This window comes from Mustela lutreola, chromosome 2 (assembly GCF_030435805.1).
Source record: "Mustela lutreola isolate mMusLut2 chromosome 2, mMusLut2.pri, whole genome shotgun sequence".
NCBI classification, from domain to species: Eukaryota; Metazoa; Chordata; class Mammalia; order Carnivora; family Mustelidae; genus Mustela; species Mustela lutreola.
In genome coordinates, this window is record NC_081291.1 from 60,333,479 (window position 1) to 60,356,916 (window position 23,438).

A 23,438-nucleotide genomic window follows, 5' to 3' on the forward strand; every position below is an offset into this window, starting at 1 on the left:
TGCAGGGAATGATGCCAATCTTTTGATACCGGTTGAGTCCTGATTTAGGACCAAGGATGTGATCTATTCTGGAGAATGTTCCATGTGCACTAGAGAAGAATGTATATTCTGTTGCTTTGGGATGAAATGTTCTGAATATATCTGTGATGTCCATCTGGTCCAGTGTATCGTTTAAGGCCTTTATTTCCTTGCTGATCTTTTGCTTGGATAATCTGTCCATTTCAGTGAGGGGAGTGTTAAAGTCCCCTACTATTATTGTATTATTGTTTATGTGTTTCTTTGATTTTGTTATTAATTGGTTTATATAGTTGGCTGCTCCCATGTTGGGGGCATAGATATTTAAAATTGATAAATCTTCTTGTTGGACAGACCCTTTGAGTATGATATAGTGTCCTTCCTCATCTCTTATTATAGTCTTTGGCTTAAAATCTAATTGATCTGATATAAGGATTGCCACTCCTGCTTTATTCTGATGTCCATTAGCATGGTAAATTCTTTTCCACCCCCTCACTTTAAATCTGGAGGTGTCTTCGGGCTTAAAATGAGTTTCTTGGAGGCAACATATAGATGGGTTTTGTTTTGTTTTTGTTTTTTTTTAAAGATTTTATTTATTTATTTGACAGAGATCACAAGTAGGCAGAGAGGCACACATAGAGAGACAGAGAGAGGAGGAGGAAGCAGTCTCCCTGCTGAGCAGAGAGCCTGATGCGGGGCTCGATCCCAGCACCCTGGGATCATGACCTGAGCCGAAGGCAGAGGCTTTAACCCACTGAGCCACCCAGGCGCCCAATGGGTTTTGTTTTTTTATCCATTCTCATACCCTGTGTCTTTTGACAGGGGCATTTAGCCCATTAACATTCAGGGTAACTATTGAGAGATATGAATTTAGTGCCATTGTATTGCCTGTAAGGTGACTGTTACTGTATATGGTCTCTGTTCCTTTCTGATCTACCACTTGTAGGCTCTCTCTTTGCTCAGAGGACCCCTTTCAATATTTCCTGTAGAGCTGTTTTGGTGTTTGCAAATTCTTTCCGTTTTTGTTTGTCCTGGAAGCTTTTAATCTCTCCTTCTATTTTCAATGATAGCCTAGCTGGATATAGTATTCTTGGCTGCATGTTTTTCTCATTTAGTGCTCTGAAAATATCATGCCAGCTCTTTCTGGCCTGCCAGGTCTCTGTGGATAAGTCTGCTGCCAATCTAATATTTTTACCATTGTATGTTACAGACTTCTTTTCCCGGGCTGCTTTCAGGATTTTCTCTTTGTCACTGAGACTTGTAAATTTTACTATTAGGTGATGGGGTGTGGGCCTATTCTTATTGATTTTGAGGGGCGTTCTCTGAACCTCCTGAATTTTGATGCTCATTCCCTTTGCCATATTGGGGAAATTCTCCCCAATAATTCTCTCCAGTATACCTTCTGCTCCCCTCTCTTTTTCTTCTTCTTCTGGAATCCCAATTATTCTAATGTTGTTTCGTCTTATGGTGTCACTTATCTCTCGAATTCTCCCCTCATGGTCCAGTTGCTGTTTGTTCGTCTTTTGCTCAGCTTCTTTATTCTCTGTCATTTGGTCTTCTATATCACTAATTCTTTCTTCTGCCTCATTTATCCTAGCAGTGAGAGCCTCCATTTTTGATTGCACCTCATTAATAGCTTTTTTGATTTCAACTTGGTTAGATTTTAGTTCTTTTATTTCTCCAGAAAGGGCTTTTATATCTCTTGAGAGGGTTTCTCTAATATCTTCCATGCCTTTTTCGAGCCCGGCTAGAACCTTGAGAATTGTGATTCTGAACTCTAGGTCTGACATATTACCAATGTCTGTATTGATTAGGTCCCTAGCCTTCGGTACTGCCTCTTGTTCTTTTTTTTTGTGTTGAATTTTTCTGTCTTGTCATTTTGTCCAGATAAGAGTATATGAAGGAGCAAGTAAAATACTAAAAGGGTGGCAACAACCCCAGGAAAATATGCTTTAACCAAATTAGAAGAGACCCCAAATCGTGTGGGGGGAGAAAGGGGATAAAAAGAGGTTCAAAAAGGAAGAACGAAAAAACAATGAAAACACATAAGAAAAATAAAAAAAGAAAAAATATATACATTAGATAAACTAGTTAAAAAACATTAAAAAAGAAAAAGCTAAAAATTAAAAAAAAATTTACCAGAAGGCGAGAAATAAAACAAAAAAATGAAAAAGAAAAAATTAAATTAACTGCAAGACTAAAAAAAATCACAGGGAAAAAGCCATGAGTTCCGTGCTTTGCTTTCTCCTCCTCTGGATTTCTGCTGCTCTCCTTGGTATTGAAACTGCACTCCTTGTTAGGTGAACTTGGTCCTGTATGGATTTCTTGTTGATCTTCTTGGGGAGGGGCCTGGTGTAGTGATTCTCAAGTGTCTTTGCCCCAGGCGGAATTGCACCGCCCTTACCCAGGGGCCGGGGTGAGTAATCCCCTCGGGTTTGCTTTCAGGAGCTTTTGTTCCCTGAGCGCTTTCCATAGAGTTCCGGAGGACGGGAATACAAATGGCGGCCTCCTGGTCGCCGGCCTGGAGGAGCCGAGAGCCCAGGGCCCCACTCCTCAGTGCGCCCTCAGAGAACAGCGCCCAGTTACTCCTGTCTGCCCAACCTCTGGCCGCGCTCTGAGCTCACCAAACCTGCGACCGGTTCAAGGTAACACCGAGCTGTGATCTTTGTCGGCTCTGTCTCTCTAGCCGGCTTTCCCGTTCCAATACCCGCAAGCTTTGCGACACTCAGACACCCCCGATCCTTCTGTGACCCTGCGGGACCTGAGGCCACGCTGTCCCCGCGTGGGCTTCGCCCTAGTTTAGCCTCTGAAGCGATGTCCCTCAGCGGAACAGACTTTTCAAAGTCCTGATTTTGTAGGTCATTGCTCCGCCGCTTGCCAGGAGCCGTCCCCTCCCCCTGGGGTCTATCTTCCCGTCGCTTTGGATTCACTTCTCCGCCGGTCCTACCTTTCCGAAAGTGGTTGTTTTTCTGTTTCCAGAATTGCTGTTCTACTTCTCTTCGATCTGCCGATGGATTTGCAGGTGTTTGCAATCTTTAGATAAGCTATCTAGCTGATCTCCGGCTAGCTGAAGTAGTCTCAGCCTGCTACTTCTCCGCCATCTTGACTCCTCCCCCTGGAATTTATTTTTGTATATGACATGATATGATTGTTTTACAATTGTCCCAGCCCTATTAAATAATTTCAAATTTCCCACCAAATTGAACCTTAATCTGTCATGTGTGAATTTTCCATATTAATTTTAGAAAAATTGACAGTTTAATGTTATCAAATTTGCCCATTCAAGAATTTCTTGCTTTAAGTCATTCAGCATGATTTATCAGTTTTCTTTATGGTTCTGTGCTTTTCCTGTTGAATATATTCCTAAATTAAAAATATTTTCTGAAGAAAAATTTTTTCACTTTTATGAATTTTTTAAAATTTAATTTCAATTAATTAACATATAATGTATTAGTTTCCAAGGTAGAGTTCAGTGATTCATCAGTTGTGTATAACACTGGCGGCTCATTACATCATGTGCCTTCCTTGATGCCCATTAACCAGTTACCCCATACCCCACTTCCTTCCCTCCAGCAACCCTCATTTCGTTTCTTATGATTAAGAGTCTTTTATGCTTTGTTTCTCTGATTTTGTTTGATTTTCTTTTTCCCTTTCTTCCCCTATACTCATCTGCTTTGTTTCTTAAACTGTACATATGAGTGAAATCATATGATAATTTCTTTCTAGAACTGACATTTTATTTAGCATAATACCCTCTAGTTCCATTCACATCCTTACAAATGGCAAGATTTCATTTTTTATGGTGGAGTAATATTCCATTGTATGTATCCACTAATCTTCCAAAAAAAATAATTTTCATAGACTTATATTCAAGCATCTTTAATTTTCTTATTCACTCTAGATTTTTTTAAAACAGCTTTATTGAGGCATAATTTACAAATTCACTTAAGTATATTGTTTAGTGATTTTTTTTTGCATCCCAAGTATAAATTACAACTAACGTTTATTGAGCTAAATACATCAAAATATGTCACCTATAATATTATATAATTCCTTCCACAGTCTCAAGAGGCACATATTATTTTGCCTAATTTTTATTTTATTTTATCTTAATTTATTTTTTATTTTCAGCATAACAGTATTCATTATTTTTGCACCACACCCAGTACTCCATGCAATCCATGCCCTCTATAATACCCACCACCTGGTACCCCGACCTCCCACCCCCCACCCCTTCAAGACCCTCAGATTGTTTTTCAGAGTCCATAGTTTCTCATGGTTCACCTCCCCTTCCAATTTCCCGCAACTCCCTTCTCCTCTCTAACTCCCCATGTCCTCCATGCTATTTGTTATGCTCCACAAATAAGTGAAACCATATGATAATTGACTCTCTCTGCTTGACTTATTTCACTCAGCATAATCTCTTCCAGTCCCGTCCATGTTGCTACAAAAGTTGGGTATTCGTCCTTTCTGATGTTCAGTGATTTTTAATTCAATTTACAAAACTGTGCAAATATCACCTCAATCCAATTTGCGTTTGCTTCCAATTCCACCTCCATCCTGTGGCAACCACTAATCTGCTTTTTGTCTCTATACATAATTATAACATCTTAAACAGAGATCATTTTGTCTCTTTTCCCAAGTGTTTATCCTATGTTCTTATTATTGCATTCATTACAACCTCCAAGACATTAAATAACACGCAAGTGAGTGTCCCTCTCTAGGTAATGATTTTAATTAAAATGATATTAGTGTTTTGTAGTGTAGGGTAGTATTTTCTGTTACTTTTGGTGGATAGTCCTTATTAAATAATTTTCCTTGGTTTTGTGGAGTTTTTATTAAGAACAACTGGTAAACTTGGTTAGCAGTCTTTTCAGTATGTATTAATAAAACCCAGGCTTTTTCTTCTTTTGGTTTCCTGATATTAAGATACTGTTTAATTCTTAGACTAAACCCTGCTTGATTGTGTATCATAATTTTGGAACATTACTAATTGGTTTGGCTAATATGTTATTTAGAATTTTTACATCTATATTCAGAAGTGAAATTAATGTACAGATTACTTATATTATTTTTATTCCACTTCAGTGTTTTATTCTGCTGATTATTTATAAAGGTTCTGCCTTTTTATATAGCCTGAGATAGTTTAAATAACATTAGAATTATCTGAATTATCAATTTATTCAGCTGTCATCCCATCTGGTTCTGGTGTCTTATTCAAGAAATTTCCAATCACATTCCTAATCTCTTTCTTCTATGGTGATTTTTTGTTCAAGACCCCAACATCCTGAGCTTAGTTTTATCATTTATAATTTTCTAGGAAATCACTAATTTCATCTTGATTTTGAAATTTGTGACACAGAGGTATACGTAGTGTTCACCTATAATTCTTTTAATCTCATCTGCATTTTCTTCTAATTTCCATTTTATTATATATTTTAATAAATTTCATCTTTTGTTTTTATGTATTTACTCTTCCTGATTTCTTTTGTTGCCCAAAGTTTAAAACAGTGTATGTGCTAACCTCATTTTTGTGCTCTGTTCCCTAAGTCTCAGAGTTCTATTGTAAAGTGCTCCTTTTCTGATGACTTTTACTTAGTCTGCACTCTTTATCTGGACCACTCTGGGATCCAAGATCATCTAGGAGCATGGTTTCAATTCATATGTGTGTGTATATATATATATATACATATATTCATGTTTTATTAGTGGTTTTAAATTTTATTGGATCTCCTTTTTTGTACAATACAGATTCCATGATTAAATCCTAGTAAATGTTTCATGAATATATAAAAAATACTTTATCTAGTCTAGAGATGTAAAATTATATATGTAAATACACATGCACATAAAATCAAGTTTGAGTCCTCTATTTCCTTCTTTTTTTTTGAAGTGCAATTCATATAACATAAAATTCACCATTTTTTTGCTTTTGAATTTTCTTTTATTTCTTTAATTTATTTTTTCAGAGTTCCAAGGTCCATTGTTTATGCACTACACCCAGTGCTCCATGCAATACATGCCCTCCTTAATACCCACCACCCATCCCGCACCCACCTCCCTTCCAAAACCCTCAGTTTCTTTTGTGGAGTCCACAGTCTCTCATGGTTCCTCTCCCCCTCTGATTTACCCTAATTCACTTTTCCTTTCCTTCTCCTAATGTCCTTCATGTTATTCCTTATGCTCCACAAGTAAGTGAAACCATATGATCATTGGCTGTCTCTGCTTGACTTATTTTACTCAGCATAATTTCTTCCAGTCCCTTCCATGTTGATACAAAAGTTGGGTATTTGTCCTTTCTGATGGAGGCATAATACTCCATTGTATATATGGACCATATCTTCTTTCTCCATTCATCCATTGAAGGGCATCTTGGCTCTTACCAAAGCTTGGCTACTGTGGTCAATGCTGCTATGAACACTGGGGTACATATGACCCTTCTTTACACTACATCTGTATCTTTGGGGTAAATACCCAGGAGTGCAATTGCAGGGTCATTAAGGTAGCTTATTTTTAATTCATTAAGCAATTGCAGGGTCATTAAGGTAGCTTATTTTTAATTCCTTAAGGAATCTCCACACTGTTTTCCAAAGTGGCGGCACCGACTTGTATTCCCACCAACAGTGTAAGAGGGTTCACCTTTCTCCACATCCTCTCCAATACACGTTGCTTACTGTCTTGTTAGTCTTGGCCATTCTAACTGGTGTAAAGTGGTATCTCAATGTGGTTTTGATTTGAATTTCCCTGATGGCTATATATGAACATTTTTTCATGTGTCTGTTAGCCATTTGTATGTCTTCTTTGGAGAAACGGCTCTTCATGTCTTCTGGCCATTTTTTGATGAAATTCACCATTTCAAAGTCTATAATTTCATGACACCTACTGTGTTTAGTGCAAGCTCCAAAACATTTTTGTCACCCAAACATAAAACCCTGTACCCATGAGGTAGCTGGTCCCACTCCTTCTCCCTCACCCTGGCCCCCAGCTCTCACTTATTTATTATCTATCTTATGGCTTGACCTATTATGGATATTTCATATAAATGGAATCATGTAATATATGACCCTTTATGTCTGGCTTCTTGCATTCAGCATAATGTGTTCAAGATTCATCCATGTATTGTGTGTCTGTACTTCATTCCTTTTCATGGCTGAATAATACTATATTGTATGGATGTAACACCATTTATTCATTCATTCATCCACTGATAGGCATTTGAGCTATTTCTATACTGACTATTTTGAATGGTGCTGCCATGAACATCTATGTACAAACATATTTAAAGCAGAATTCTCATAAGAAGCAGACTTCTCATAATTAAAGCAGACTTCTCATATGAGCAAGAGAGAGGAATGAAACATTTAAAGAATTGAAAGAAAAAAACACCAACCTAGAATTTTGTATCAAGCAAAATTTCTTCCCTCCCTCCCTCCCTCCTTTCTTTCCTTCCTTCCTTCTTTACTTCTCTTCTTTTTCTTTCTATCTCTCTCTCTCTCTCTCTCTCTCTTTTTTTTTTTTTTTTAAGAGAATGAGAGAGCACTAGTGGGTTGGGGGGAATGGGCAGAAGGAAAGGAAGAAAGAAAGTCTTAAGCAGGTTTCATGCTCAGTATGGAGCCTGTTGTGGTCTCATGACCCAGAGATCATTACCTGAGCAAAAATCAAGAGTTAGAAGCTTAATTGACTGAGGTACCCAGGCTCCCCAAGTGAAAATATTTTTCAAACATAGAGAGAAATACAGAAAAGGAGGAAATTTGTTGCCAGCAGACCTGACCTACAAGAAATGTTAAAAGAAGTTCTTCAGGGAGAGAGAAAATGATACAGGTCAGAAACTCTGATCTGTATAAAAAAGCAAAAGCATTGGAAAGCTTTTAATGAAGGTAAAGGGAAGCTTATTATTTTTCATGTTCTTCATTGATCTAAAAAATTAATGAATGCTTGTTCAAAGTAATACTAGTAACCATCCATCTCTTGGGTGATGAGAGCATATGGGTAAAGAAAGAAATGACAGTGATTTTAGAAAAAAGCCCTAAAAGCATTTAGGAATGCTCTGTTATAAGGTATCCATACTGTCCATGAAGCAATATACTGTTATTTGAAAGTAGACCTAAATTTGTACCTAATTAGTATATTGAACATTTTAGAGAAACCACTAATATTTTTTAAAAGAAGTACAATTGATATGCTGAGAGAGGAGAAAAAATAGAATCATATTTTAAAAAAGAAAATAAAACCACAAAAAGCAGAGAAAGAGTGAAAAATGAGAAACAGAACAAATGCAATGAATAGAAAACAGTTCCAGACATGGTGGTATTAATCCAACTGTATCAACAATAACTTTAAATTCAAGTAGTTTAAATACAAGTGAATTTAAGAAACAAGCTTGAACTATATGCCGGCTACAGGAAATCCACTTAAATGTAAAGACATGTATAGGTTAAGAACAAAAGAGTGGAAAGTGAAAATGGCATTTAAAGAATACAAAAATCTGTTCCTTCATAAAAGCAATAAATTACCTGACAAAAATTGTCAGAATCAATAATTTAGGAATGTTGGAAACTAATTAAAAGCTTACAGCAGCCAGGGCAATGCTTACTTGAGAAAATACAGTCGAATCTCAATAAAAGACCTTTGTGGGATTTGTTTTGTGCTGGTCCCATTCTGTGCTGGGTGGTGGCCCTTAGACAGCAGACTACATTCATAGAACAAGTACCTAGTACTGGATGGGGAACAGACCTTATTCTGAAAGAACTATCATTTGTTTTGCCCTGTCTGATGAATTCCTGAAGGGGTAGATCAAAGGGCTTATCTTTATTTTCTTAACTGGGAGCTCTACCATAGCTTTCATTATTCTGTCAAAAGCATTTAAAGGCAAATGTCAAATTCACTGCTGTCTGGGCAAAGACAACAACTGGGGCAAACAATAGCTAACCAATAAGCTAAAGAGGAAGGCCTGGGGAATGATACATGGTGGGGAACAAATGCTTTGAAAAGTTGCCACATATTTCTGGAAGCCTAGAAGGTCAGGGCTTGGTGCACAGTTAAATGAGACATGAGAAGACCCTAAGCTCTGACCTCTGGCTGACCTTCAAACTGTGCAAGCTGGAATAGAAGGCTAAGATAGAGTTGTTAAACTGTGTGCTGAATATTGAAGGCATGGCCCAGCACACAAACAAAGCCCATCTGCAAAGATAGATTTTTGACTCAGGCGTTTAAGGAGATCTTTCCTGAAGCACTAGCTGACCACCAAGAATCACCTCCATGGCCATACTAGACAAAGAATACAGACTTCATAAAATTAGTTCAGAAAAGTCAATAAGCATACAAACAACAACTATAAGAAGCAGCAACACTGTGAATAGGGCAGAATCTGATTTCCAGAACTGCTGTATTATAATTTTTAAAATGTCAAATTTTCCACAAATTCTTTAAGGTCTGCATCATTCTAATACCAAAACCAGACAAAGATATTACAAGAACAGAAAACTACTCACCAATATCTATCATGGGTGAACATGAACAAATCCTCATAAAATATTAGCAAATCAAATCCAACAAAGCATAAAAAGAATTGTATACTGTGAACAAGTGGAATTTATTCCATGTATGCAAGACTTATTCAATATTAGAACATCAATTAAGGTAATCAATCACAATCAACATGCTAAAGAAGAAAAATTATAAAATTGTAGCAATAGCTGGAGAAGAACATTTAATAAAATTCAATACTTCTTTGTGATAAAAAAAACACCTCTCAACAAACTAGGAATACAGGAACTTTCTCAATTTGATAAAGAACATCTATAAAACCCCTACCACTAACATCAACTTAGTGGGGATTAGCTAGGTGATTTCTGTGTAGTATTAAGAACAAGGCAAAGATTTCTCTTCTCATACTTCATATTCAACATCATACTGGAAATGCTAGCTAATGTAGAAAGTTCCAAATAACCAAATGAAACTCCTAGAATTAATAAGCAAAGGTTCAGAATACAAAGTTCATATAAAAAGTTGATTGCTTTCCAATATACTGACAGTGAGCATTGGATTTAGAAACCCACCATTTTTATCAACACCAAAAGCAATGAAATGTTTAGGTATAAATAAAAAAACCATCAGGCTAGGGATCTAGAATCTAGAATAAGACTCCAGAGTTTTGTAGGGCATAACTATGAAACTCCAATGAAAAAAAAAAATCTAAGATCTAAATAAGCAGAAAGATACTCCATACCTATCAATATGAAAACTCAATGTTAAAAAATGTCAATCTTTCTCAACTTGATCTTATAGATTCAGTCTTATCCCAATAAAAATCCCAATAACCTGTTTTGTGGATATCAGTAAGTAGCCTCTAAGGTTTATATTGAGAGGCAAAGGCCCAGAATATCCAATACAATATTGAAGAAGAGCAAAGTCAGAGAACTGATATCATTCAACTTCTAGTCTTCATATAAAGTAATCAAGTAATGATATTGACTAAAATATAGACAAAGAGATCAATGGAACAGAATAAACAACTGAGAAATAGACCCACATAAACAAAGTCAACTGAGCTTTGACAGAATGATCAATATCAATAGTGACAAATAATGTTAATAATATGTAACCTTGATATGAAGCAATTAAAATGGTACTCTACCTCTGTGGTCTTCCTATAGCCCCCAGCTAATCATGAGAAAAACATCAGATAAATATCAGATGGATTCCAGTAAGGGGAAACCTTATAAAATTCTTAATCCTCAAAATTGTTAAGATCATTAAAAATAAGGAAAATATGAGAAACTATCACAAATAAGCCTAAGGAAACATGACAAATAAATATAATGTGGTCTCTTGGGACAAAAAAACATTTTATGTAAAAACTAAGGAAACCAGAATAAATTATGGACTTTAGTTAATAATCATGTCTCAATAATAGTTCATAATTGTAAAAAACCTACCATACTTAACATAATATGATAAGTTTAGGGGAAATTGTGTGAGAAAGTTTATGGGAACACTGTAAAATCCTCTCAATCTTTCTATAAATCTAAACCATTTAAGAAAGAAACTTTATTTTTATTGTTCTTGAAAAAGAAACTTTATATTTAAAATGAAGCAAGTAAGTCTTGGATCAACAGATGACCTTTTTGAGGACTATTATATCACTAATGTTGGGAATTGCTAGGGCATTGTGATTATAAAAATCTGACTCCTTCCCTCTCTTTTTAAACTTGAGTATAGTTGACACAACATTACATTAGTTTAAGGTGTACAACACAGTGATTGGGCAGGTTTATACATTATGCCATGCTCCATAAGTATAGCTACCATCTTTCTTTTAATTGGTTTTCCAAATTCTCTCCAGACAAGGCGGTTGCTATTCCCTGTGCTGAATGTGGCCACCTCCTACCACTCTACTCCGAGTATGCACTGCCCCAAACCTCTTATATTTGTTTATGTTGATCTCTGCCTTACTCCATATTTTTGCTATCTACTTTGCTTATATCTTGTGACTGTTTTTCTATTTTTAAATCTTTTTTTTTTCTTTTTAAACTGGTGTGTAAGAACTTTTACAACTAAATGCTATTAAATCTTTGTATTAGTTTCTTGGATAACACAGACCCACAAGTTGAGGGGCTTAGAACAATAGAGTCTCAAAGTTCTGGAGGCTAGAAGTCCAAAATCAAGGTTCCAGCAGGGATGTGCTTCTCATGGTTTGCCAGGAATCTTTGGCATTCCTTGGCTTGAAGGACATCCTTCCATCTTCACATGGCCGTCTTCCCTCTGTATGTGTGTCCAGCTCTGTGTTCAAATTTTCTTTGTATAAGGACACCAGCTAGATTGGATTGGGGCTCATCCTAATGACCTCATGTTAAGTTGGTTACCTCTTTAAGACCCTATTTCAAAATAAGGTCATATTCTGAAGTGCTGGGGTTAGGACTTCAAAATACCTTTTTTTTTTAGAAGGGGTACAGATCATCGAACCCATAACACTCTTTGATGGTTATTTCACCAGTGATTTCTTCCTCTTTTAGTGTGTGGTGCTTTTTAGTGTGAAAATTTTCATATTTTCACATGTTTAAATCAGTCATGTTTTGCCTTTCTGATTCTGAGAAATAAAAGACTTTCTACTCCAAGTTTTTAGAATTATTATTCTATACTTTATTGAAATCATTTTATTAATGTTTCCTATTTAAAATTTAATTCATCTAGAAATTAATCTCTGCATGGTACAGCAGTGTCTCTTGAATTAAGCACAAACAATTTACTTAAGGACAAACATTAATTAGCTCTTGCTACAGTGAGGAAGAAAATGTGTCCTGTCTCTCAGCAAAGAACACTCCCCCTCCCATGGAATCTGTAAATCACACTGTTATCCAGAGGGGTATTCAGTCTTTTGTTCCTTTCTGCTTCCCTTTCAGACTTAGCAGGGTAAGAAAGCAGCCACCGACCCCCTTCCTCAAAAGCCTGCTCCCTTAGCAACATGATGAGAGCCTTAGAAATGAACAATCCAGAAAAGGCTGGATTAAATCATTAGCCAAGGACTGTTACTGTCCTTGGTGTCCACCTGGGAGAAAAGAAAGGATGTTATGCATCTTATCCACATACACCCATATTCACAAACATATGTCATATATGGGCAAAGACTCAATTTTAAAAACACAACTCAAAAATCCAGCTGTCTTACTGCACTCTCTTATTGTTTTGAAATTGTCATTGTTTTGAAATTGACAATCAATACAATGACAATTTTGTCTCTTCCCTTTGCAATGTTTTTGCCTCATTTCTTTGTCTTATTGCCTAGAATTTGGTGGATAATGTTTATTGACAGCATAGGTCTTCAATACCATATCTGCAGTTTCTAAGTGTCCAAAATTCTGAAACCTACAAGTCCTATCATAGGTTTGTGGCAAACTCATTGGGAAATGAAACCCGGCCTAAACTAATGTAAGCTACTTACACTCTTAAACTTTTAATGTAGGCTACTCTTGTGCACAACTTGGGCTGCTGAGATACTAATGTGTTTGGTTATGGAGTGCTGCCCGAACCCCCACTGGGTTTGTGTGCAATATATAGTTTATAGTCAATATTGCTTTGAAAAGTATGACAAACTCTGATTGTGGGCTTGAATTGGTCCCAAGGATCTTGGTGAAGCGTTTCTTCCCTTAGTTCATCGAGCATGCTAACTGTTGCCTGATTCAAACAAGGATGACTTTACTCTTAAACTTGAGTTTGGCTGTTGGCTTGTGACAGATACTTTTTAATTTAGTTCAAGCCATTTACATGACATCCACATTTATTGATCTACTTATACTTTCTGCCTATTCTTGGTCAGTTATATTTTTCATGAAAAATATACTTGAAAATGTCTTGGGACTTCTGGCTTCTGTTCTGGAGTATAAGGCACTTGGAAATCATCACTCCACCCTCACATACAAAAAGCTGAACAAACTGAAAATGAACAACTCTTATTAGATCCACTAGAGATGAGATCACAAGGCAAACTGCTGTTCCCCAAATCAGAGTAGATACACAGAGTCACAAGTTAACAGAATAGAAACCCGGAAGCAGAAATTTCCACAGGAGCTAGAGTCCACAGAAGCGGACCTGAACTATAACTGCTGAATTGCTGAAGCTCACTGTGGACCAACTTGAGAGTTAAAATCTTCAGGGGGGCCAGTCTTAAGGGAGGGCCAGCAAGCCTTTGTGAGTTTTGCTCACAGAGCATTTGCACAGAAACCTTATCAGCTTCTCACAGTGAAGATCAGATAAAAATCCCCTTGTGCACAGAAAGGAGGGAAAAAAAGCAACTATTCTGAAATATACTTAGAACATTCAGTTCTTCTTATTAAGTCCTGCCCTTGAGGGAAATTTTACCATGCCCTGACTGTCTTGAAGGCAGGGAACCACTGAGCTCCAACCCTCTCTAGCTTTCCTGTCTCACTAAAGAGAGGCAAAACTACTAAGAAGTGATAGCAATTGTCACAGTCCAGAGGTGCAGGCTTACTGAAAAACTGAGATCTAATTATAGACCTCTAAAATGCTCCTCCACCACCTCACCACCACATCATAGGGCTCCTCTACAACAGGAGAGATAAAAATAAAACAGCATAGAAAACTTCAACCTCTGACACCTATAGTTACAGCAAACAGTAAATACAGCCTAGCTTCCAGCTGATGAACATAAACTTGCACAATGAAGGTCTGTTTACTTCAGTTCTTCTCCTCCTCCTCCTCCTTCTTCTTTTTAACCCAATGCTTCATCTGGCTTTCAACAAAAAATTAAAAGACATACTAAAAGATTGAAAATACATTTTGAAGAGTTGAACGAGAATTAAAACCAGACTCAGATATGGCAGAGATGTTGGAATTATGAAACCAGGAATGTAAAACAACTATGACCAAGGGATCTAAAGGAAAAGGAGTACAACATGAAAGGACAGATGGGTAATGTAAGCAGAGAGATGGAGACTCCAATAAAGTATCTTTTGCCTAAAGCTATACACATTATTCTTGATTAATTGTTGGTTTTATATTTTATCTGTGATTGTGTCCTCTTTACCATTACTAATATTATATATTTGTATATTCTCTTCTTTTCTTTCTTGTCAGAGTTGTTATAAATGTGTCTGTTTTATTAATTTTTGCAAAAGAAATAATTCTTTATTCTATTTCCCAATTGTGCCTATTTATTGCTTTCTAATTGATCAACTTCTTTTATATTTATTAATTAATTCACTTTCTCCTATACTCAGTTTATTTTATTTTATGGCAACCTTCCCAATTCAACAGATGTAGTTCACATTTACCTATTTTCTTTATTTCTTACTGGCTAACACAGCTTAAAGATCCTAAGTCCTGTGTGATGGCCACAGTGTTGAGGTAGTGCTGTTGTACAAGTTGGGGCTGGCAGGAATTCTCAATGCCAAGGTAAAACAAAGGAATACAAAAACAAGATAGATAAACCAAAACTTCTGTTTTCCTGGCTCTGGATATTGCTTTGCCACATCTATTTTAATGTCTGAAAATGTTTCATCATGGGGAAGTACTATAAAATATGTATACAATCCCTAAATATTGGACATTTAAGTTCATTCACAGGTAAATTTATTAAATGTTTTTTGGGCACCAGACCCTGTGTGAGGGTCTGGGGCTACAAGGATGAAGAGAACAGACATATTCTCTGCTCTTATAATATTTTACTGATGAAAACAATGCAACTGGTAAGTCTTGACAGCATCCATTACTATGTCTTTAGGGTACATTCCTACTTAGACTTGGTAGGTCAAGAGATGTGCACATTTTCACAGCTTTGTGATATTCAGTCAGCCAAGAAATTAAAAGAAACTTTTTATTATGGTCAGTTAGCAACCATATAGTACATCATTAGTTTTGATGTAGTGTTCAGTGATTCAATAGTTGCATATAATACCCAGTGCTCAACACAACATATGCCCTCCTTAATCCCCATTACCTGGGTACCCCCTCCCCCCACCCCCTTCCCTCCAAAACCCTCAGTTTGTTTTCTGGAGTCCATAGTCTTTCATGGTTTGTGTCCCTGTCTGATTTCCCCCCTTTTGGTTTTCCCTCCCTTCCGCTATGGTCTCCTGTACTATTCTTTATTTTCCACATATAAGTGAAACCATATGATAATTGTCTTTCTCTGCTTGACTTATTTCATGATTTTACTTAGCAGAATCCCTTCCAGTTCCATCCATGTTGTTGTGAATGGTCGGTATTCATTCTTTTTGGTGGATGAGTCATATTCCATTGTATATTGGGACCACATCTTCTTAATCCATTCATCTGTTGAAGGGCAGCTCATCTCCTTCCACAGTTTGGCTATTGTAGACATTGTTGATATGAATACTGGGGTGCATATGACCCTTATTTTCACTACATCTGTATCTTTGGTGTAAATACTTAGTAGTGCAATTCCTGGGTTGTAGGGTAGCTCTATTTTTAACTTTTTGAGGAATCCCCACACTGTTTTCCAAAGTAGCCATACTAGCTTGCATTCCCACCAACAGTGTAAAAATGTTCCCCTTTCTCCACATCCTCCCCAACATTTGTTCTTTCCTGCCTTGTGAATTTTTGCCATTGTAACTGGTGTAAGATGGGATCTCATTGCAGTTTTGATTTGTATTTCCCTGATGGCTAATGATGATGAACATTTTTTCATGTGTCTCTTAGCCATTTGTATGTCTTTTTTTTTGTTTGTTTTTAAATACACCCTAAATGAGTCTTCCCATCCTTTGTGCTGTCACACATACAAGCAGCCTCTCATTTGGACTAACATATCTAACTAGTTTCTCTCTTTCTCTTTTTTTCTTTTTTTTTAATTTAAAGATTTATTTGACAGAGAGAGGGTGCACAAGCAGGGGGAGTGGGAGTGGGAGAAGCAGGCTCCCCACTGAGCAGGGAGCCTGATGTGGGGCTCGATTCCAGGACCCCGGGATCATGACCTGAGCCGAAGGCAGATGCTTAACCAAATGAGCCACCCAGGTGCCCCTGTATGTATTTTTTGAAGAAGTATCTGTTTATATATTCTGCCCATTTTTTTGTCTGTATTATTTGTGTTTTGGGTGTTGAGTTTGAGGAGTTCTTTACAGATCTTGGATACCAGCCCTTTATCTATACTGCCATTTGGAAATATTTTCTCCCATTAGTTTTGTTGACTGTTTCCTTTGCTGTGCAGAAGTTATTTATCTTGATGAAGTGCCAGAGTTTTTTTTCCTTTTGTTTCCCTTGACTTTGGAGATGTGTCTTGAAAGAAGTTGCTGTGGCCTTCAATCAGCCAAAAATTACATATTAGACTCATAAGTATTGAACACTGTCTACCTCTTGAATGACCACTGAGTACTGGAATTTTAAGAATTTTTGGCCTGTTTAAGTAATAAATTATATAACAAGGTTATTTTTATTTTGTTCTACTATCAGCATCTCTTGTCTATTTTATCTTTTAAAAAAAATTTAGAATAGACATTACAAGGGGGAGGAGTCAAGATGGCAGAGAAGTAGCAGGCTGAGACTATATCAGGTAGCAGGAGATCAGCTACATAGCTTATCAAACCATTGTGAACACCTACAAATCCAACAGGAGATTGAAGAGAAGAAGAGCAACAATTCTAGAAAGAGAAAATTGACCACTTTCTGAAAGGTAGGACTGGTGGAGAAGTGAATCCAAAGCGATGGGAAGATAGACCGTGGGGGGAGGAACCGGCTCCCGGCAAGCAGTGGAGCAACAGAGCACAAAATCAGAACTTTTAGAAGTCTGCTCCACTGAAGGACATCACTCCAGAGGCTAAACTGGGGTGAAGCCCACGTGGGGACAGCGTGGCCTCACGTCCCACGGAGTCACAGAAGAATTGGGGGTGTCTGAGTGTCACAGAGCTCACAGGTATTAGAGCAGGGAAGCTGGCTACAGAGACAGATCAAAGGAGTGAGCTCTCAACTTGGGAATACCTCGAACTGGTCACAGGCTGGGTGAGCTTGGAGCGTAGCAGGAGGCCAGGGAGATGGGAGTGATTGAGCATTTTTCTCTGAGGGAGCACTGAGGAGTGGGGCCCTGAGCTCTTGGCTCCTCTGGGCTGGAGGTTGGGAGGCCACAATTTTCATTTCCATCCTCCAGAACTCTACAGAAAGCGTTCAGGGAACAAAAGCTCCCCAAATCGAGCCCTTGGTAAGGGCGATGCAATTCCACCTCAGGCAAAGACACTTGAGAATCACTACAACAGGCCCCTCTCCCAGAAGATCAACAAGAAATTCAGCCAAGACCAAGTTCACTTACCAAGGAGAACAGTGGAATTCCAGAGGAGGAGAAAGCAAAGTATGAAATTCATGGCTTTCTCCCCATGATTCTTTAGTCTTGCAGTTAATTTATTTATTTTATTTTGTTTTCTTCTGCTAAATTTTTTTAACTTTCACCCTTTCCTCTTTTAATGTTTTTTGAATAGTTTATCTTAACAATACCTTTCATAAAAAAATAATCTTTTTTTTTAAAGATTATTTATTTATTTATTTGACAGAGAGAGATCACAAGTAGGCATAGAGGCAGGCAGAGAGAGAGAGAGGGGGAAGCAAGCTCCCTGCTGAGCAGAGAGCCCGATGCGGGACTCAATCCCAGGACCCTGAGATTATGACCTGAGCCGAAGGCAGCGGCTTAACCCACTGAGCCACCCAGGCGCCCCCATAAAAAAATAATCTTTTTTGAACCTTCATTATTATAGTCATATTTCATCCTTCATTGTATCAAACTTTATTTTTTGTATACACATAGGATGTTTTCTTCTAAAAAATTTGGGAATTTTTGTACAATTTTTGGGTACAAATTTTGGTACAACTTCTTTTAATAGATCAAAATATACCCTAAATCTAGCTCCAGGCTTGTTCTAGATTCCAGGCTGAGCAAATTCTCTCCACCTTGTTTTTCTTTATTCTCCCAACCAACTTACTTTATCAACTCCTTTTTTAGAAATTAAAATTTTTTTTTTCATCTTTATAGGCATATTCCATCCCTTCATTGTGTTTACCCTTATATATGTTTTTCATTCTTTAAAATTCTGGGAGGTAGTTTCTTTTAAGAGACCAAAATCCTCCCAAAATTAAGTAGGTGACCCTGTTCTACTCACTAGTCTAATATATATATATATATATATATATATATATATATATATATATACTTTTTCTCTCCTTTTTATATTTTTTCTTTATTTGTTTTCTTTTTAAATTTTTTTTTCTGAACTTCTTTTTATCCCCTTTCTCCCCCGCACAATTTGGGGACTCTTCTGATTTGGTTAAAGCACATTTTTCTGGGGTTTTTTTTGCCACCCTTTTAGTATTATATTTGCCTCTTCATATATTATTACTTGGACAAAATGACAAGGTGGAAAAACTCAACACAAAGAAAAAGAACAAGAGGCAGTGCCAAAGGCTAGGGACCTAATCAATATGGACATTGGTAATATGTCAGATCTAGAGTTCAGAATGATGATTCTCAAGGTTCTAAACGGGCTCAAAAAAGGCATGGAAGATAGTAAAGAAACCCTCTCTGGAGAGATGAAAGCCCTTTCTGGAGAAATAAAAGAACTAAAATCTAACCAAGTTGAAATTAAAAAAGCTATTAATGAGGTAAAATAAAAAATAGAGGCTCTTGGAGCGCCTGGGTGGCTCAGTGGGTTAAGCTGCTGCCTTCGGCTCGGGTCATGATCTCAGGGTCCTGGAATTGAGTCCCGCATCAAGCTCTCTGCTCAGAAGGGGCCTGCTTCCCTTCCTCTCTCTCTGCCTGCCTCTCTGCCTACTTGTCCTACTTGTGATTTCTCTCTGTCAAATAAATAAAATCTTAAAAAAAAATGGAGGCTCTTACTGCTAGGATAAATGAGGAATAAGAAAGAATTAGTGATATAGAAGACCAAATGACAGAGAATAAAGAAGCTGAGGAAAAGAGAGACAAACAAACACTGGACCACAAGGGGAGAATTCGAGAGATAGTGACACCATAAGATGAAACAACATTAGAATAATTGGGATTCCAGAAGAAAAGGAAAGAGAGAGAGGTATATTGGAGAGAATTATTGTGGAGACATTCCATAATATGGAAAAGGGAACAAGCATCAAAACCCAGGAGGTGCAGAGAAGTTCCTCCAAATCAATAAGAATAGATTCACACCCCATCACCTAATAGTAAAATTTACAAGTCTTAGCAACAAAGAGAAAATCCTGAAAACAGCCCAGGAGAAGAAGTCTGTAACATACAATGATAAAAATATTAGATTGGCAGTGGACTTATCCACAGAAACCTGGCAGGCCGGAAAGAGCTGGCATGATATAGTCAGAGCATTAAATGAGAAAAACATGCAGCCAAGAATACTATATCCAGCTAGGCTATCATTGAAAATGGAAGAGAGATAAAAAGCTTCCAGGACAAACAAAAGCTGAAAGAATTTTCAAACACCAAACCAGCTCTACATGAAATATTGAAAGGGGTCCTCTAAGCAAAGAGAGACCCTAAAAGAAGTAGATCAGAAAGGAACAGAGACAATATACAGTAACAGTCAACTTACAGGTAATACAATGGCACTAAATTCGTATTTCTCAATAGTTGCCCTGAATGTAAATGGGCTAAATGCCCCAATCAAAAGACACAGGGTATCAGAATGAATTAAAAAGAAAAAATCAATATGCTGCCTACAAGAAACTCATTTTATACCCGAAGTCACCTCCAGATTTAAAATGAGGGCGTGGAAAACAATTTACCATGCTAATGGACATCAAAAGAAAGCTGGGGTGGCAATCCTTACATCATACATTTAGATTTTAAGCCAAAAACTATAATAAGAGATGAAGAAGGACACTACACCATACTCAAAGAGTCTGTCCAACAAGAAGATCTAACAACTTTAAATATCTATGCCCCTAACATGGGAGCAGCCAACTCTATAAACCAATAATAACAAAATCAAAGAAACACATTGAAAATAATACAATAATAGTAGGGGATTTTAACACTCCCCTTACTGAAATGGACACATCATCCAAGCAAAAGATCAACAAGGAAATAAAGGCCTTAAATGACACACTGGATCAGATGGACATCACAGATATATTCAGAACATTCCATCCCAAAGCAACAGAATACACATTCTTCTCTAGTGCACATGGAACGTTCTCCAGAATAGATCACATGCTGGGTCATAAATCAGGTCTCAACTGGTATCAAAAGATTGGGACCATTCCCTGCAAGTTTTCAGACCACAATGCTCTGAAGCTAGAACTCAATCACAAGAGGAAATTTGGAAAGAACTCAAATACATGGAGACTAAACAGCATCCTTCTAAAGAATGAATGGGTCAACCAGGAAATTAAAGAAGAATTGAAAAAATTCATGGAAACAAATGATAATGAAAACACAACTGTTCAAAATCTGTGGGACATAGGAAAGGCAATCCTGAGAGGAATATATATAGCAATACAAGCCTTTCTCAAGAAACAAGAAAGGTCTGAAGTACACAACCTAACCCTACACCTAAAGGACCTGGAGAAAAAACAAGAAAGAAACCCTAAAAGAAACCCTAAACCCAGCAGGAGAAGAGAAATCATAAAGATCAGAGCAGAAATCAATGAAATAGAAACCAAAAAAAAAAAAAAAAAAAAAAAAAGAACAAATCAATGAAACTAGGAGCTGGTTCGTTGAAAGAATGAATAAGATTGATAACCCCCTGCCCAGACTTAACAAAAAGAAAAGAGAAAGGACCCAAATAAATAAAATCATGAAGGAAAGAGGAGACATCACAACCAACACCAAAGAAATATGAACAATTATAAGAATATTCTATGAGCAACTCTACGGCAAAAAATTTGACAATATGGAAGAAATGGATGCATCCCTAGAGACATATAAACTACCACAACTGAACCAGAAAGAAATAGAAAACCTGAAAGGACCCATAAGCAGTAAGGAGAATGAAGCAGTCATCAAAAATCTCCAAACAAACAAGAGCCCAGGGCCAGACGGCTTCCCAGGGGATTTCTACCAAACATTTAAAGAAGAATTAATTCCTATTTTCCTGAAACTGTTCCAAAAAATAGAATTGGAAGGAAAACTTCCAAACTCATTTTATGAGGCCAGCATCACCTTGATCCCAAAACCAGACAAGAATCCCATCAAAAAAGAGAATTACAGACCAATATCCTTGATGAACACAGATGCGAAAATTCTCACCAAAATGCTAGCCAATAGGATCCAACAGTACATTAAGAGGATTATTCATCATGACCAAGTGGGATTTATTCCAGGGCTGCAAGCCTGGTTCAACATTGGCAAATCAATCAATGTGATACAATAGATTAATGAAAGAAGGAACAAGAACCATATGATACTCTCAATAGATGCTGAAAAAGCATTTGACAAAGTACAACATCCCTTCTTGATCAAAACTCTTCAAAGTGTAGGGATAGAGGGTACATACCTCAATATTATCAAAGCCATTTATGAAAAACTCACTGCAAATATCATTCTCAATGGAGGAAAAACTGAAAACTTTTTCGCTAAGATCAGGAACATGGCAGGGATGTCCATTATCACCACTTCTATTCAACATAGTACTAGAAGTCCTAGCCTCAGCGATCAGACAACAAAAAGAAGTCAAAGTCATCCGAATTGGCAAAGAAGAAGTCAAACTATCACTCTTTGCAAATAATATGATACTATATGTGGAAAATATGAAAGACTCCACTCCAAAACTGCTAGAACTTGTACAAGAACTCAGTAAAGTGTCAGGATATAAAATCAATGCACAGAAATCAGTTGTATTTCTATACACCAACAACAAGACAGAAGAAAGAGAAATTAAGGAGTCAGTCCCATTTACAATTGCACCCAAAACCATAAGATACCCAGGAATACACCTAAACAAAGAGGCAAAGAATCTATACACAGAAAACTATAAGGTACTCATGAATGAAATTGAGGAAGACACAAAGAAATGGAAAAATGTTCCATGCTCCTGGATAGGAAGAACAAATATTGTGAAAATGTCTATGCTACTTAAAGCAATCTACACATTTAATGCAATCCCTATCAAAATCCCACCCATTTTTTTCAAAGAAATGGAACAAATAATCCTAAAATTTATATGGAACCAGAAAAGACCTCGAATAGCCAAAGGAATATTGAAAAAGAAAACCAAAGTTGGTGGCATCACAATTCCAGACTTCAAGCTCTATTACAAAGCTGTCATCATCAAGACAGTATGGTACTGGCACAAAAACAGACACATAGATCAGTGGAACATAATAGCCCAGAAACAGACCCTCAACTCTATGGTCAACTAATCTTTGACAAAGCAGGAAAGAATGTCCAAGAGAAAAAAGACAGTCTTTTCAACAAATGGTGTTGGGAAAATTGGACAGCCACATGCAGAAAAATTAAATTGGACCATTTTCTTACACCACACATGAAAATAGACTGAAAATGGATGAAGGACCTCAATGTGAGAAAGGAATCCATCAAAATCCTTGAGGACAACACAGGCAGCAACCTCTTTGACCTCAGCTGCAGCAATTTCTTCCTAGAAATGCTGCCAAAGGCAAGGGAAGCAAGGGAAAAAATCAACTATTGGTATTTCATCAAGATCAAAAAGGAAACAGTTACCTAGACCAAAAGACAATAGATAGAATGGGAGAAGATATTTGCAAATTATATACCAGATAAAGGGCTAGTATCCAAAATCTATAAAGAGATTAGCAAACTCAACACCCAAAGAAAAAATAATCCAATCAAGAAATGGGCAGAGGACATGAACAGACATTTCCGCAAAGAAGACATCCAGATGGCCAACAGACACATGAAAAAATGCTCCCCTTCACTCGGCATCAGGGAAATACAAATCAAAACCACAATGAGATACTACCTCACATCAGTCAGAATGGCCAAAATTAACAAG